Source organism: Aquarana catesbeiana, linkage group LG02, assembly GCF_042186555.1.
Source record: "Aquarana catesbeiana isolate 2022-GZ linkage group LG02, ASM4218655v1, whole genome shotgun sequence".
Lineage (NCBI taxonomy): Eukaryota > Metazoa > Chordata > Amphibia > Anura > Ranidae > Aquarana > Aquarana catesbeiana.
In genome coordinates, this window is record NC_133325.1 from 90,589,051 (window position 1) to 90,605,152 (window position 16,102).

The window sequence follows — 16,102 nt, forward strand, 5'->3', positions numbered from 1 at the left end:
TACATTATAAACTAATGCATTCAATTAAAAAGCAATTCCAGGAAACAAATGAAAGCGTTCTGTGGGCTACTACCGCTATCCAATAAACAAAACAACTCTGCAAAACTCAGAAAGCTCACTCGGTTTAGTTTAATCTCAATTACATGTAATCTTTGCTTACAATATAAGCATACTAATTTGATTTTTACCTACAGGTAAGTTTACAATAAAGCTTACTTGTAGGTTAAATAAATATCTCCTAAACATGCACTGTTTGAGATATTCACTTGGTTGGAACCGACATCACCGACATCACCTACCAGGCCATTATTTAAGAGCTCTGTGCCATGACTGTGACTCCCATGCGCATGCGCAGGAGAGACATCATTGAAGCTCGGCCATTCAAGCAGACGCAGCCCATGAGCCCGGCAGGAAGACCGGGGTGAAAGCGTGATGCTGCTGGAGGGCTTCATTTCTAGGCAAGTCTTTCATAATGTGATGCATATAATGCCTTTACCCTGCAGGGAAAACTTTTTTTTAACTTAACCACTGCTTCAATAAAAAGTCAGTTTGAGGGCAAATCCTGGAGCATGTGCTGTGTAACCTCCACTTTCTCTACATTAAAGTGGGCAGCAGCCCCCCCCGGCCCCCGTAATACTTACCTAAGCCCCCTTCTCGATTCAGCGATGTCCACAAGAGCCTTGCTACAACGGCGACGCACAATGGCTTTTGGCAGCAGTCGGAGCCATTGGCTCCCGCTGCCGTCAATCATAGTTAGGAAACGGAGGGGGCAGGGCTGAACTGCAGCTCCGTGTGAGAATGGACACAGCAGCGGCACCTGCTTGGGTACCCCCAAAGCAAACTGCTTGAGCAGGAGGGAGGAGCCAGGAGTGCCGGTGTGGGACCCGAGAAGAGGAGGATCAGGGCTGCTCTGTACAAAACCAACTGTATAGAGCAGATAAGTATTAAATGTTTGTTTTTGTTTTTTTTTTTTAAACAAGGCTTTAATATTGCTTTAAATAAAAAAATCCAATTCAAAAGGTCCAAGGCAGGTCAGAAACTGAATAGTGGCTGTAAAGAATCTTAGCTCTGGAGAGTTTTTGTGGCTGTGCGTGGAAGGCAGTACAGAAGGTGTTCCAGCATCACCTGCAGATATGCTCCAGGACCATCAGATTACAGACAGAATGGCTCAAAGTGGACTGCAGCTGTACAGCTTCATCAAGATAAATATATATATATAAATAGTAATAAACTACTAAACAAGCAAATGGTGCTTCCAGTAAAGCTTTAGCCCTCGTTCACACCGAACACGGCTTTGAAATTGTGTGGGTTCATCTGAACTCGCATGATTTCAAAGCAGCATTTCAGTCTGAATTCGGGGGCGACTTGAAAGACATCTGTGCGGGTTCATGCACAGATCGATGTCTATAGAAATCACCCCAGAAGTCACCAAAAGTAGCGCAGGAACTACTTTTGGAAATCGCTACGGCGGTGTGATGGCATTGGGACGCTCCTATATCCGGCAATGGGCTCCGATTTGACATGCGATTTGACCTGTCAAATTGCACCGCTGTGAATGGGGGCAAAATGCAGTTTTAAACCCAAAAACAAAAATATATTTTATTGCACCTCACTACTCCCTAGTTTTCTATTTTTTGGCTATCTTCCTTTATTTTCACCTGGTGATCCTGCAAGTAAATCAACTTTCTTTAAAATATCACTAAGCCCGGGTTCACACTATATCGGGCTGCGGATCGCACAGGAGCGCAGTGCGTCCCTGTTCCCCGTTTCAGGGACGAATCAGGGCCGATTCTATGCCTGAATTCGGCCCTGAAACTGAGCCGCCCCAGAGATATGTGAACCGGCTCCATAGGGAGCCAGTCACATTCTCCTGCTATGCGAATTAGATGTGCGGAAACGCACATCTAATTCGCATAGGTGTGAACCCGGGATAAAAGCAAAACTGTTTTCTTTTAGTTTTGGAAAGAATTGAGAGTAATTAGAACAGTTTTTTTTCTATTAGTCCTGTTTATTGTCATAGGATGAGCTCTGGCGTATTCGCATGCTGCAACATGCCCATCCTGCCAGGAAGTCGGCACTGCACAGCGCTAATCACAAGCAGTGAGACATTTCCCGATGTGCGGCTGCAGAGATCGGGAAATGTCTCACTGCCTGTGATTAGCTCAGCGCATTGCCGACTTCCTGGTGGGATTGGCATGTGCAGCAAGCGAACACGTCGGAGCTCATCCTTAGCCATCACCAAAAATGAATATCCCAAAATTATATAGGGTTATATCTGTTCCCTACTCCATCTAAAATGGAAAAAAAAAAATTGCATGAAGTTCAATTTTAACAGACCAAACTATCCAGCAAGTAATACAGAGTGGAGACAAACTGCAAAATGGTGAAAATTGTCCCTTTCTCTGTAGCACTTTACATGAATTAATGGAATAGAGATTCCATTCATTCATGAAATGACAGTGTGATACATTGTAACACTTGCGGTTACAATGATCAGCTGTCAGTGGATATAACATTGTAAGGGGGGGGCTTGGTATAAACGTGTATACCAAGCCCCCCCCCCCAAGCCACAACTCTCCTCTTATCCCCTTAACCCCCCTTCTCCCCCATCACTAATTACCCCCTCTCACACCCGCACCGCTCCCCCCCCCCCCCCCCGCGCTCTCCATGCTGACAGATTGTGGAGATCTGATCAGAGAGAAACTACTGGCAGGCGGGGAGGGAGGGAAGGAGAGATGCCGCTCAGAGCAGCCATGGATTGGGGGTGCGGGGGCAGCATGGGGGGGTGTGACCCCCCCCCCATGCAGCACCTGAAGCCAGCGGGAGCGCCAGAGGAGGGATGCCAGCTAATGATGGCGGCTGCGGGGAGCGGGTTTCCTGGGGGAGAAGAAGTGGGGTGAAGGAGATAAGAGAGGAGACTGGGGGGGAGTAGTTATAACTGAAAGTTAGCCACGGGAGGTGGAGAGGCAGGGGACAGGGAGGCGGCGGCTTGGGTGGGGTGGGGGGCGCTATTTATATTAGGGGTTAATAACTCTGATCAGCGGGTTGTAATCTACTGATCAGAGTTATAGAATTGTTCAGCATAGTCTGCTGAACAATTCTGATATAAGCTTATGGTCATTAAAGTGATCATAAGCTTATAGGAGAGAGAAATATGAGGTCTTGGCCACCTGCGGCCACTTTTTAGGTCCGTACGGACCTGACCTGGCAGTGAAAGGGTTAAAGTGATAGCTGGAGTTTGGCTTTAAATTGTCGTCAAGTCCATCTACATTTGTTAGAGCATCGAACACTCCCCTCACCTCAGATTAACAATGCTGCTGTCCAAAAAGGTGTCACCACCACTTCTCCATCCACAGTGAAGAGACTCCCCATGACAGTAAATGTGTTATTGGCTGAAGAAAATGGAGAGGGTATAAAAAAAAAAAAAAAAAAAAAAAGGAAAACAAATGCAGCCACCACATTTAAGGGATTGGTAAGCTGCAATATATTACATTTTTGTTTTTGGGTTTTAGCCGCTTAAATACCAGGCACTTTGACCCCCTTCCAGCCCAGGACAAATTTCAGCACTGTTGCATTTTGAATGACAAATTGGGCGGTCATGCAACACTGTACTCTCATGAGATTTTTATAATTGTTTTGAGACAGATAGAGCTTTCTTTTGGTGGTATTTAATCACCACTGGGTTTTTATTTTTTCGTAAACAAACAAAAAAAGACCACAAAATTTAAAGAAGAAAAGAAAAAAAACATTTTTTCTTCTTAGTTTCCATTTTAAGATTCTGCAGAAGTAATTTTACTTGAATTTTCACCGATGGACGCTGGTGAGACGGCAGTGATGGGGCGGCACTGACGATCAGTGCCCTGATTATCAGTGTAAATGTACCCTGTCAGCTTGCCGGTTACCGGCTCTCCTTTCCTCACACAGTAACAGTTTGTTTACCTGTGGTCAGCTGTGATTGGACACAGCTGATCATATGGTAAAGGGCCGCCTCGATCTGCTATCCAAAAGGACACTTCGGTTACAGAGGCGCACCCAATGCACGCCCCTGGGGCACATTTTGTCCTCACTATGGTCAAACACGAACATCGAGCAACACAATTCTACTGGAGTATGGCCAGTGTAATGAAGAATTTCAGGTATGGTATATTTTTATATAGTTACAATGTTCCAGCTTGGATCAATGCATCTCTTCAAATCAGAAAATAGACTGTGTTCTCTGAATGGCACCCATGCTGAGCGGGCGACCTCCTACATTTAAAATGCATTTGACTAAGGATCCTGAAGCTAGTGGAGATCAATGTAGCAGCGCCATCTACTTCAGTGATTTCTATCTTTCGGGGGCATCAGTCAGGTATAGTATATACATAAATACATTGGGCCAAGCTGGACCAATGTAACTATTTAGAAATATACTATGTTTGGAATTCATCTTTAAGGCCACATTTAGGCAGCCTATACACAATCAGCCATACCTTTATGACCACCTACCTAATATATTGAGTAGGTCCCAATTTTGCTGCCAAAACAGCCCTGACCTGTCAAGGTATGGATGCCACTAGACCTTTGAAGGTATGTTGTGGTATCTGGCGCCAAGCCGTCAGCAGCAGATCCTTTAATTCCTGTAACATACAAGGTTGGGCCTCCATGGATTGGACTGGTTTTTCCAGCACATCCCACAGATTCTCAATTGGATTGAGATCTGGAGAACGAAGGCCAAGTCAACACTTCAAAACACGTTGTGTGTCTCAAAACATTCTTGCACCATTTTTGCAGCGTGGCAGAGTGCATGGTCTTGCTGAAAGATGCCACTATCATCAGGGAATATAAAATTTCCATGAAAGGGTGTACTTGGTCAGCCACAATGTTTAGGTAAGTGGTAAAGTAATATCCACATGAATGGCAGGACTCAAGGTTTCCAGCAAAACACTGCCCAGTGCATCACACTGTCTGACTGCTTGCCGTCCTTCCATGCTGCATTCTGGGGCCATACGTTCTCCAGGTAAGCGATGCACACACTCGACTATCCACATGATGCAAGAGAAAATGTGATTAGTCAGACCACGCCCCTTTCTTCCATTGCTCAGTGGTCCAGTTCTGATGCTCACCTGCCAATTGTAGGCGTTTTGGCTGTGGACACGGGGCAGTATGGCCATCCTGACCATTCAGCAGCTACGCAGCTCCATACACAACAAACTGCGATGCCCATTTTTTAAGCTTTCACCACATCAACTTCAGGGACAACATGTTTACTTGCTGCCAAATATATGCCATGGACCTTAAAATGCCATTGTCACAAGATAATCAGTGTTTTTCACTTAAAGCGGAGGTACATCCACCGCTGAAAAAAAATTTAAAACCAGCAGCTACTCATACTGCAGCTGCTGGCTTTTAATAATAGGACACTTACCTGTCCTGGAGTCCAGTGATGTCAGCACCACAACTGATGTTTCCATCAGCTTTCGGGTGCTGCCACCGCCATTGCGGGTAAGGGAACCAAGCAGTGTAGCCTTATGGCTTCACGCCGTGAACCCTACTGCGCATGCGCGGGCTCTGCGCTTCTCTCTCCTACTGGCCCGGTGACTGGGGGAAGAGGAGGGAGCCGAGCCGTGGCGTCAATATCCGCAGCTGCGGCTCTGGGAAGTGGGAAGAGGATATCCTGTCAAAGACAGGTATCCTGTCACCCCTCCCCCCCGAAAGGTGCCAATTGTGGCACCGGAGGGGGGGGGGGGGGGGGACAAATGAGCAGAAGTTCCACTTTTGGGTCAAAGCTATGGCTGATTGGTGTATAAGCAACTAGTGCTTTATCCCACAGTAATCAGAAAAAAAAAAACATTGGTTACAAGTCGTGCTGATTTCCAAGGACTGATGCAAAGCAATCAATCATTCAGGTTTCATCCTAAAAAGTGTTCCGTTTAGTTCCAATAATCTCTGAACTAAAATTCCCCACGTTCATGTTCTTTACACTAACTAAACAAAACCTGTGACGGATGGGTCTAACACGTCTATACCAAAAACCTGACACTTGGGTGAAAATGAATTCAGACCTTACTGTTATCAGATGTGAGCAGGGGCCGGGTTTCTTCAGTGTAAACAATACCTGCTGACACACAACTGGAAATTCAGAAGTAATGTGATGCATCAAACAGCAATATCGGAGCAGCATACAGTACATGATGAAGCTAGATTGGGTGATGATATCATGTTCATAAGACCCATGTATGCTTGCTCTCAAAGCGAAAACTTAATCAGGAGAACGCAGTTTGCGGTAAAGCGTTGCTCGTTTTAGCTGCGCTTTACCGCTGTTTAAGCTCCGCTTTTCGCCCACTCGTGGGGCGCTTTTAACCCCAAAGTGGTTAAAAACTCCCATGTTGTGGTGCTTCCGAAGTGCAGCCCATTCATTGCAATGGGCAGGGGTGTCTTGGGAGCGCTGTATACCACGCTCCCAACCCGCCCCAAAGATGCTGCTTGCAGGACTTTTCCGAACGTCCTGCAAGCGCACCGCCAGGGTGGGAAAGCACCCATTGCTAGCGCTAAAATGCCTAAAAACTGCCTCAGTGTGAAAGGGGTCTAAAGCTGGCTATACACGGTCAGATTTTGGGTAGAATGTTGGTAGAAATAGGATTAGTCAGAACATGCTCTCTGGCCATCTTTGAGTCAACTCATTTTGTTCAAATGTCCTGTTATTTGAATGGAATCTCAAACATATTAAAACAGGTTTTATTACAATAAGTTTTATAGTTTTATTTTTTCCCAAACAAACAAACAAACAATCACACTTAGGATTTTGTTCATTTGAATAACAATTTCTCATCCTGCTCTTTCCAATTTTTTCACAGTTACGGTTTAAATGTTAATTTAAGCCCACCAAACATTAGAAAAACCGGAGGTTGACGATGAGGAGATGCATGGAGATTGTACCTCTGGGGATTCAGCCAAAGGCTCATTCACACCGGAACACGGGGCGGGAAACCTGCGTTTTTTTGTGTGCGTTTCCTGCACAGGCTACAAAACACACTGGGTGTGCGACCTGTTGGGGGTGTCAATATAATACTAACGACACCCCAAACACAGATCACAAACAGTGCTTTTGCCTGCACTGGATAGCACCAGTGCGATCTGGTGCTATGCATTTTTTTTTTTTTTTTAAAGTAGTGCATGCACTACTTTTGGTGCGATCCAGTGTGATTTCAGCCCATTCACATTAATGGGCTGAAAATCCTGTTGCACAGGAGTGCAGACCAAGTTCATGTGCGATTCAGGTGTGAACCAGCCCTTAAAGCGGAGATACACCCAAAAATTGAACTTCCGTTTTTCCGGGTTCCTCCCCCTCCCCTCCGGTGTCACATTTGGCACCTTTCAGAGGGGAATATATACACCTGTCTAATACAGGTATTTTGCTCCCGCTTCCGGGCGTAGATCCCCGAGCCACCCGCGGTCTACGCCACTTCCGGCGCCTTCTCCGTCCCCCCCCCCCACTGTCTTCTGGGAGACACACAGGTCCCAGAAGACAGCAGGGACCAGTGGAATAGCACAGCGCAAGTCGCGCATGCGCAGTAGGGAACCTGATTCCCTTTCCGAAGATGGCTGCGGCAGCACCCGACAGCCGAGGGATAGATCGGCTTCGGGTGCCGACATCGCAGGCACCCTGGACAGGTAAGTGTCCTTATTTTAAAAGTCAGCAGCTGCAGTATTTGTAGCTGCTGACTTTAAAAAAAAAAAAAAAAAAGAAAGAAAGAAAAAAAAATTGGCGGACCTCCCCTTTAAAGTGATTGTAAAGTCTAACCTTAAACTGCATAGAGGGTACTTTACAGTAAGAACGGAAAGGATGTGGAATCCTCTTCCACAAGCAGTGGTTTCTGCGGGAAACATCAATAATTTCAAAAAACTATTAGATGGGCACCTAAACTACCACAACATACAGGGTTATACAATGTACTATTAACATAAAAGCACACACACAGGTTGGACTTGATGGACTTGGGTCTTTTTTCAACCTCACCAACTATGTAACCTGCTCTGTGCAGTTGGTTTTGCACAGAGCAGCCCAGATCCTCCTCTTCTCCGGTGCCACTTTGCTGCTCCTGGCCCCTCCCTCCTGTCGAGTGCCCCACAGCAAGCAGCTTGCGATGGGGGCCCCCGAGCTGAGCTGCAGCTCCGTGTGTCCATTCAGACACGAACCTGCCTTTCGGCTCCGTCCCCTCTGACTCCTGATTGGTTAACTGACTACCGTAGGAGCCATTGGCGCCGCTGCTGTCTCAGCCAAGCAGGAGGGCCGAGGGACTCGTGGACATTACTGGACAGGGATGGGGCTCAGGTAAGTATTAGGGGGTTCTGGGGAGGCTGTTATACACAGAAGGATTTTTATCTTAATGCATAGAATGCACTTATTAATTCCTCCCTTTTTATCCAATTTCATGCACTCTAGCAACTGCTGCATGTCGTTTCTTAAAGGAGAAGTCCAGCCTGAGCTTTTTAAGCTGGTCTTCTCCTATGGGTCACAGGAGTGCAATTCGCTTTGCACTCCTGTGGCCTGTTTTCAGCGGAGAGCGGTCTGAAGTCCGCTCTCCGCTGAGGTCACTGCAAACAGTCCTGGCACCGCGTCATCCCGACTTCGGGATCCAAGTCTGGATCCACCAGCTGCCTTGACTGATGGCAGTCTCAGCGAGCCGCTGAGACGGATGTTGCCCGCCCCTCCACAGCTCAGCGCTTCAGTGAGCGTAGAGGAACAGACCAGGAGAGATGCTGACTGACAGTCAGCAGCTCTCTGCTCTTGGAGGAGTGAGACCCGAGCCATCGGCGATGTTCAGTGGCTCGGTTCTCAGTGCAGAGACGCCGGGGGACAGATGCAGCATCGGTCTGATGCTGCATCCACCTAGGTAAGTATGAATCATGAATCCCCCCCCCCCAAAAAAAACAAAAACATACTTCTCTTTTAAAGCTGGATTCCTGATGGTGACCACAGTGAAAACATTTCTGTGCACAGATATACAGCGACACAACAGTCGCCACAGGATGAGAACATGACAGGGTGACAAGGCAGGACAAAAACAAAGAGAAACAGAGCATTGTCACCTTATAATCACAAGTGCCACCAAAGGTACTTTCATGGCTGGGTTACCAGGTGAAAGTAAAATGAAAGCTGCAGATTTTAACAATGAAATATTACTTTTGAAATGACTTAAATGAGATTTCAGTAATTGTAATTACAAATATGGTACTTTAACCTGGCAAGGTGACTCCAACCAGCAACAGTAACCAAAACTGAAAACTGGGTGGAGATGGCCTCAAATCCTATTGTAATAGAAGGAATGTAGCTGAAAACACAGCCACACATAAATCATTTCCTCTATGTGTACATGCAATAAGAACAGCCTATCTATACAGCCACTATGTGCTTCCACAATGCCCTCCTGTATATACTGCCTGCTCATATACTTCTTCAGCACGGTCCGTAGTCTTACCATTCTGAAATAGGCCCACATTACAAATACACCTAAAAGTGATTAATAAGCACATCAAAAACTAAGGTAAATAATTGAAAGAAAAAAAATTACATAAAGACCTAACACGGTACAAGGTACACTCCAGACAATAAAATGAGCACTGAAATAAATAAAGAGAACATAGTCCAGCTGCCGTAGGCTTTTGATTTTTTTTATTCAGGTACAGCAGTAGTGTTCCTGTCCATCCTACTGCTAAAAGCTTCCCCATTGCTGGTAATCTGGGAACACCATGTTCTCCTTTGTATGAAAGGGTGGTGGGGTATTCCCAATCCTACCCAAGTCTAAGTGTTATGCACAGCTAATGGTCTGAGCCATCTTGTAGAGGACATGACCACCCAGCATGCTCTATTTAAAGTGACACTAAAGGTTTTTTTGTTTTTTTAATAACAAACATATCATACTTGCCTCCACTGTGCAGCTCGTTTTGCACAGAGTGGCCCCAAACCTGCTCTTCTGGGGTCCCCTGGCGGCTCTCGCGGCTCCTCCCCGCATCAGATAACCCCCCGGGAGAAGTTCTCTCCTGGGGGGTTACCTCTGCGGGCGCGCTCCCGAGTCCAGCATTTGGCGTCCATGGAGGCCGAATGCAGGACTCGGCCCCGCCCCCCGCGTCATTGGATTTGATTGACAGCAGCGGGAGCCAATGGCTGCGCTGCTATCAATCTATCCAATCAACAGCCGAGAACCCCCTTGCAGAGAGACAACGCGTCCTTGTGGGTCAAGTTCGAGGGTTCAGGTAGGTAAAACGGGGGGGTGGGGCTGGTCACTGACAGGTGATTTTTCCCCTTAATGCATAGGATGCATTAAGGTGAAAAACACACAAACCTTTACAACCCCTTTAATGTTCAGCCATGCTGGGTTCCAGCTCCAATCTGCTCCCAGAAATCCCTCTTCCACTGCTGGTACTCAAGTGGGGGAGAAATGGCAGGTGTTCCGCCTTCATGTTTATTACAACTGACCGTACCTTCAACGCCTTAAGCTTTTCTTATTTTCTGACAGAAGTAACAATCCGCCTGAAAAATCCATCTTTTCTTCCTGGATCGGTCAGGCCTAACATCGTGTACAGACAAATGAACATCCTCTATCTTAGGTCTATGGGTAGCTTTAAAGTGGTAGTAAAAGCGTGGCAGGCAAGCCCATAATAGAACTTACCTGAAGGCAAAATGAATCTCTCCTAAACGTGCACTGTATAGGAGATATTCTTGCAAGCAGCAGCCGGTGAAGTCACCGGCACATGCTCTCTGAAGGAAAGGCATACCCATGCCTTTCCTTCAGAGCTGTGTGCCGCAGCTGAGACTCCCGCACACGTGAGCGACGTCAGCGCGGCTCAGCCAGACGCCCGGAGTCCCCAAACCCGGAAGGAAGACCAGGGGAAGCCTCTGCAGCAGTGACAGTGCACCGCTGGAGGGCTTCGTTGTAGACCCCCTTTTTCACACTGAGGCGCTTTGCAGGCGCTATAGCGTTAAAAATAGCGCCTGCAAAGCGCCCTGAAACAGCGGGGGCTTTCACACTGGAGCAGTGTGCTGGCAGGGCGTCAGAAAAAGTCCTGCCAACAGCTTCTTTGGAGCGCATTAGGAACGGTGAAAGTGCCCCTGCCCATTGAAAACAATAGGGCAGTGCTGCTACACCGCTGGCAAAGCGCCGCCGCAGCAGCATTTTGCGGGCAGATTTAACCCATTTTCAGCTGCTAGCGGGGCAGTTTAAATATCGCCGCTAAAACGATGCTAAAAATACCGCCGCTTTACCGCTGACGCCCGGGGAGGTTCAGTGTGAAAGGGATCTTAAAGTAAAGCAAGTATGTGGTGCGCGTTAGGATATTGCTTTTTTTTTTTTTTTAACAGAGTTTACTTCCGCTTTAACCACTTCAATACCGGGCACTTTCTCACCCTTCCTGCCCAGACCACTTAATGACAAATTGCACGGTCATTATCATTTTGAGACAGATAGAGCTTTTCTTTTGGTGGTATTAACCACTGGGTTTTTTTGTTTTTTTTCTAAACAAACGAAAAACGACTGAGGATTGAAAATAAAAAAAAATAAAAAAGCAATCATTCTTAGTTTGTTATATTTTGCAAATAAGTAGTTTTTCTCCTTCACTGATGGGCACTGATAGGCGGCACTAATGGGCATCGCTGATGAGGAAGCACTGATAGGCACTGATGGGGCTGCACTGATGATCAGTGCCCTGACTATCTGTGTAAATATCTGCTGTCACACTAGCCGGTTTTAATCAGAACACATTTTAAAAATGTGTTTCAATCACACTAGCCAGTTACCGGCTCTCTTCTCCTCACACAGTGACAGCGCATGAGGAAAGGTATGCTGATAACCGCCAAGTTTGTTTACATGTGATCAGCTGTGATTGGACAAAGCTGATCACATGGTCAAGGACCTGTGATCGGTCCTTTACCGCGATCTGTGATCAGCCGTATTCGAAAAACACAGTGATCACAGAGCACGCCGGTTCTGGGAGGACATCCATGGACACCCTCCCAGAACAAGAAAGCCACGCTGTAGCTGTCTTTTGGCTATAGCACGGGTCTGAAGTGGTTAAAACATAAAAGTGATTTCACACAGCTTCTCTCAGCCATGGTCGAACCCCAGGGTTCCTCCAGAGGTTGTTAGGGGTTCCTTGAGCAAGCAGCCATTTTGGTAACCACTGACACCAATGATCTTTATAGCCATTTGTAAGCGGAGCATTCTTCCCAATGACCATCACTCTAATGTATCGGGAGCTGCAGATATAATAGCAGGGGCTCATTGAGCGTGGGAAGTTATTTCAAGGGTTCCTTCATGTTAAAAAGGTTAAGAAAGGCTCTTTTAGCACAAATGAACTTGTGAAGGACAGCACTAACACATAGCAAAGTGATTTTGTTTTCCAGAGTTGCTCTTCAATTATAAAAAAGATATTAAAAGGGGTAGTAAACCCTCGTGTTTTTTTCAACCTTAATGAATCCTATGCATTAAGGTGAAAAAACACCTAGCAGTGACCGGCCCCCCCAGCCCCCCCGTTTTACTTACCTGAACCCTCAAACTTGACCCAGGTGGAGATGCGCTGTCTCCCTGCCCAGGGTTCTCAGCTCTTGATTGGATAGATTGGTAGCAGCGCAGCCATTGGCTCCCGCTGCTGTCAATCAAATCCAATGACGCGAACGCCGGGGGGCAGAGTCCTGCATTTGGCCTCTATGGACGCCGAATGCTGGACTCGGGAGCGTGCTCACAAGGTAACCCTTCCTCAGGAAAGCGCTTCTCCGAGGGGGTTATCAGATGTGGGTAGGAGCCGCGAGAGCCGCCGAGGGACCGCAGAAGAGCAGGTTTGGGGCCACTCTGTGCAAAACGAGCTGCACAGTGGAGGTAAGTATAACATGTTTGAAACTTTTTTTTCTTTAATTCACCTTTACAATCACTTTAAATGTACAAGGTGCACAACACAGTGATAAGTTATCTAGGACAGTTTCTGGGTCAGATGAATTGTTATCTTCCTGCCCTATGACACCATTCAGTTCATGGATACATGGATTAACCTCTTGGCTGCAGTACACAGAGAGGATTTAATGTACACATCCCACTATACTATTTCTGAAAACCATATCTGGCCTGATATATTTTTGCAATGCAAAAGATACAAGCATTGCAATATGCAAGGTTAACAGCAGCAAAAGAATACAGAGATCCTAATGGGAGTGTTGATTTCCACTTTAAAGAGGAAGTAAAGCCTCTGAGGGAAAAAAAAAAAAAAAAAATACACCCTGCACGACAAAGGCATAATGAGCTAGTATGCATAACATACTAGCTCATTATAAATTACTTACCTGAGATCGAAATCACCGCATCGGCCCTTGTTAGCGTCTTCCGATGCCGCCATCTATCCCGGAGTCACTTCCGGGCATCGTGGCTCTGGCGCTATGACTGGCTGGAGCCGTGATGACATCACTCCCGCGCATGCGCGCTGGTGCTGCCACTAACGGCATGATCGCCGTTAGAAACGGCACGCTCAGTACGCCTGCGTCCAATGTCTACGGCGCAAGCGCCGTAGACATCGGTGCCGCTATTTCTGCAAATATCTCCTACACCTTTTAGGTTTGGGAGATATTTCTTGCACCTACAGGTAAGCCTCAATCTAGGCTTACCTGTAGGTTAAAGTGGTTGTAATGGGTTTACAACCACTTTAAACAAGCTTCTAGCAGGCTTCAGAACTTCTTGGAAGCTTGCTTAAAGTGACAATCAGCACTCCCATTAGGATCCGTGTTCAACATTTACAAATCAGAGTTAAATGGTATTTTAAAAGCTTCAAAGCTTGCTCTGCAAATGTTTTGTCAAAGCTTGCTGATCACACTGCTCTTATACAGGCTGAAGCCCGTGTGAAACAGGCCTTAATAACACGTAATGTTGGAAGAAACGTGGATTGTGGCAAAAAGGATCAAACCTTTCACAGGACATGTTACCAGCGCAGTAGAAGTATATCACTAAAAAAAAAAAATAAATAAATAAAAATTACAGCTGCCCACAGATTGATGGATAAACAGCAGGTCTAAAATCGTTCTCTCTCCAAGTTTTTTCCAAAGATCTGGGAAAGCCCTACAAAATGATAACGTGATTCAAGCACTCAGTTGCTGGTTATTTCTTGGAAGTCAGTCCCCACATGACTAATGGGGGAAAATCACTTGAGTCTTCTGGAGATTTCAGTTTCATAGACCTGCAATATGAGCAATACAACAACCACAGGGTGTGACAAATGATCGCATTCTAGACTTTCAGATGCCTGGACATCATGTGATCGGGATAGTATACACAGGCCTAAGGGTACTTTCACACGGATGCAGTGCAGTTTTCTCGCAGCACAGGGTATATGCATACTGCATCCCGTGCATTTCCTGCATGCAGGCCATTTGATGCACTTTCAAAAAAGTCCTCAACTTCCATCTCTGCAGCCTCAGTGGCACAGAATGAATGAACAAGAAGAGTTCCGCACAGCTTCCCTGTTCATTCATAAATGGCAGCATAGTAAAACCACAATTTATTATGCTTCAGGTACAAATGAACACAGTGAGTGATTGCTACAGTATTTTCTTCCTGCGGTGGCTGAACGCCGACAGTTCCAGTCAGTCAGCAAAAACAGTATACAATATTTCTGTCACCTGCCTGCGATCGAAGGGTTGCCAACCCCCAACTCTAGAGTCTCCAAATATTGTTTTTCTATGTTACACAGAGAATATTCTAACCCTACAGTTGTATCAGGAGGATGGAAATCCTTCTGGGGAAATCTAACCACTTGGGAGTCCTGCAGAGATGAGCAATTCAACCTGGTGCCAATCACACAAAATCCAACACCAATTTTGGGTAAAACTGCTCTGAAAGCAGCTCTCCTAATAGCGCCCTAACAATGGACCTATAGGACCATGCTTAATGTTACAACCATTTTTAGGATTAAAGAGAGTTACTAAACCCAGGACCCTGCATTCACTATATCTGGTCTCCCACAGTACACAGAACATGGAAATGCAATTATTTTAGTAAATATAAACTACTAAATACCTTTTCTCATCAACAGTATATAGCAGTCTTATGACTTCTATCAGTGTCTTGCTAAAACTTGTAGGAGTTGTTTTTATTCTACTCTGTCTTATGAGACTGCAGGACCCCTGACCCTCTGTCTGGACAGTGCCGATTGGTCCTGTGCTGATTACATGCACCCTCTTAAGAAAAAAAAAAAAAAAAAAAACCTTCCTAGTAAAAAACACCAAACTGAACTTGTGCAGAGTGCCCCCCAGACTCTGCTCTATCAGCAGATGGATTGGGGACAGTGGAAGAAGGAGAGGATCAGAGAAGACAGGATCAAATAGCCCTTTTACACAATGCAGAGGTTTAACCCCTTCGGTTCTACAGTGAGCATAGAAAGGAGAAAATCTGGACAGCCGCACTCCAATAAAAACGCCTTTATTGTGAAAAATATCAAAAATTCATGACAACAGCAGGGTACAGGCAGGAAATCTCTAACGCGTTTCACAATCCACAGTGAAATGAAAAAAAGTAAATAAATTAATCAACTCCTAAACACATCTTTGTGTATATACCATGGGAAATGCGTGTTTACATGAGACAGCAAAAAAATCTAATATATATATATATATATATAAAGTGTAGCAACCTTTAATAGTGAAAACAGTATATATATTATATATATATATATATATATATATATATATATATACACACACACACACATATTATATTTATAAAATACTGAAACATAAAAAAAAAAATTATATACATTATAATATACTATATATATATATGTAATGTAAACAGCACCTATGTGATCCTTCATTTAATGTCGTCATATATATATATTTTTTCAGTTATAGCAGAGTGTCTTACAGTACAATAAAGATGCTAAACCATTTGATCTGTTATAATTTTCTTTCCCATATTCACAGTTAACATGTAGCTGGTAATCTTGCACTTTGGTCTCCTGCACCTAATGTGGTCAGTTGTCCACTGGTTGGAGAGTTCTTGGAATATTGGGGCTAACTTGGCAATCTCTGGTAGAGAATTTCTCAACTTGGGATCAGTGGAACCCTAGGTTTCCTCCAGAGGTTGCT

The 16,102-nt window shown here is 45.4% G+C and overlaps 1 protein-coding gene across 2 annotated transcripts in view; it reads left to right on the forward strand.

Moving 5' to 3' along the window:
• The window catches only part of CERS5 (ceramide synthase 5), a 136,756-nt gene that overhangs the window by 41,541 nt on the left and 79,113 nt on the right, over positions 1–16,102 (forward strand). The window lies entirely within an intron of this gene.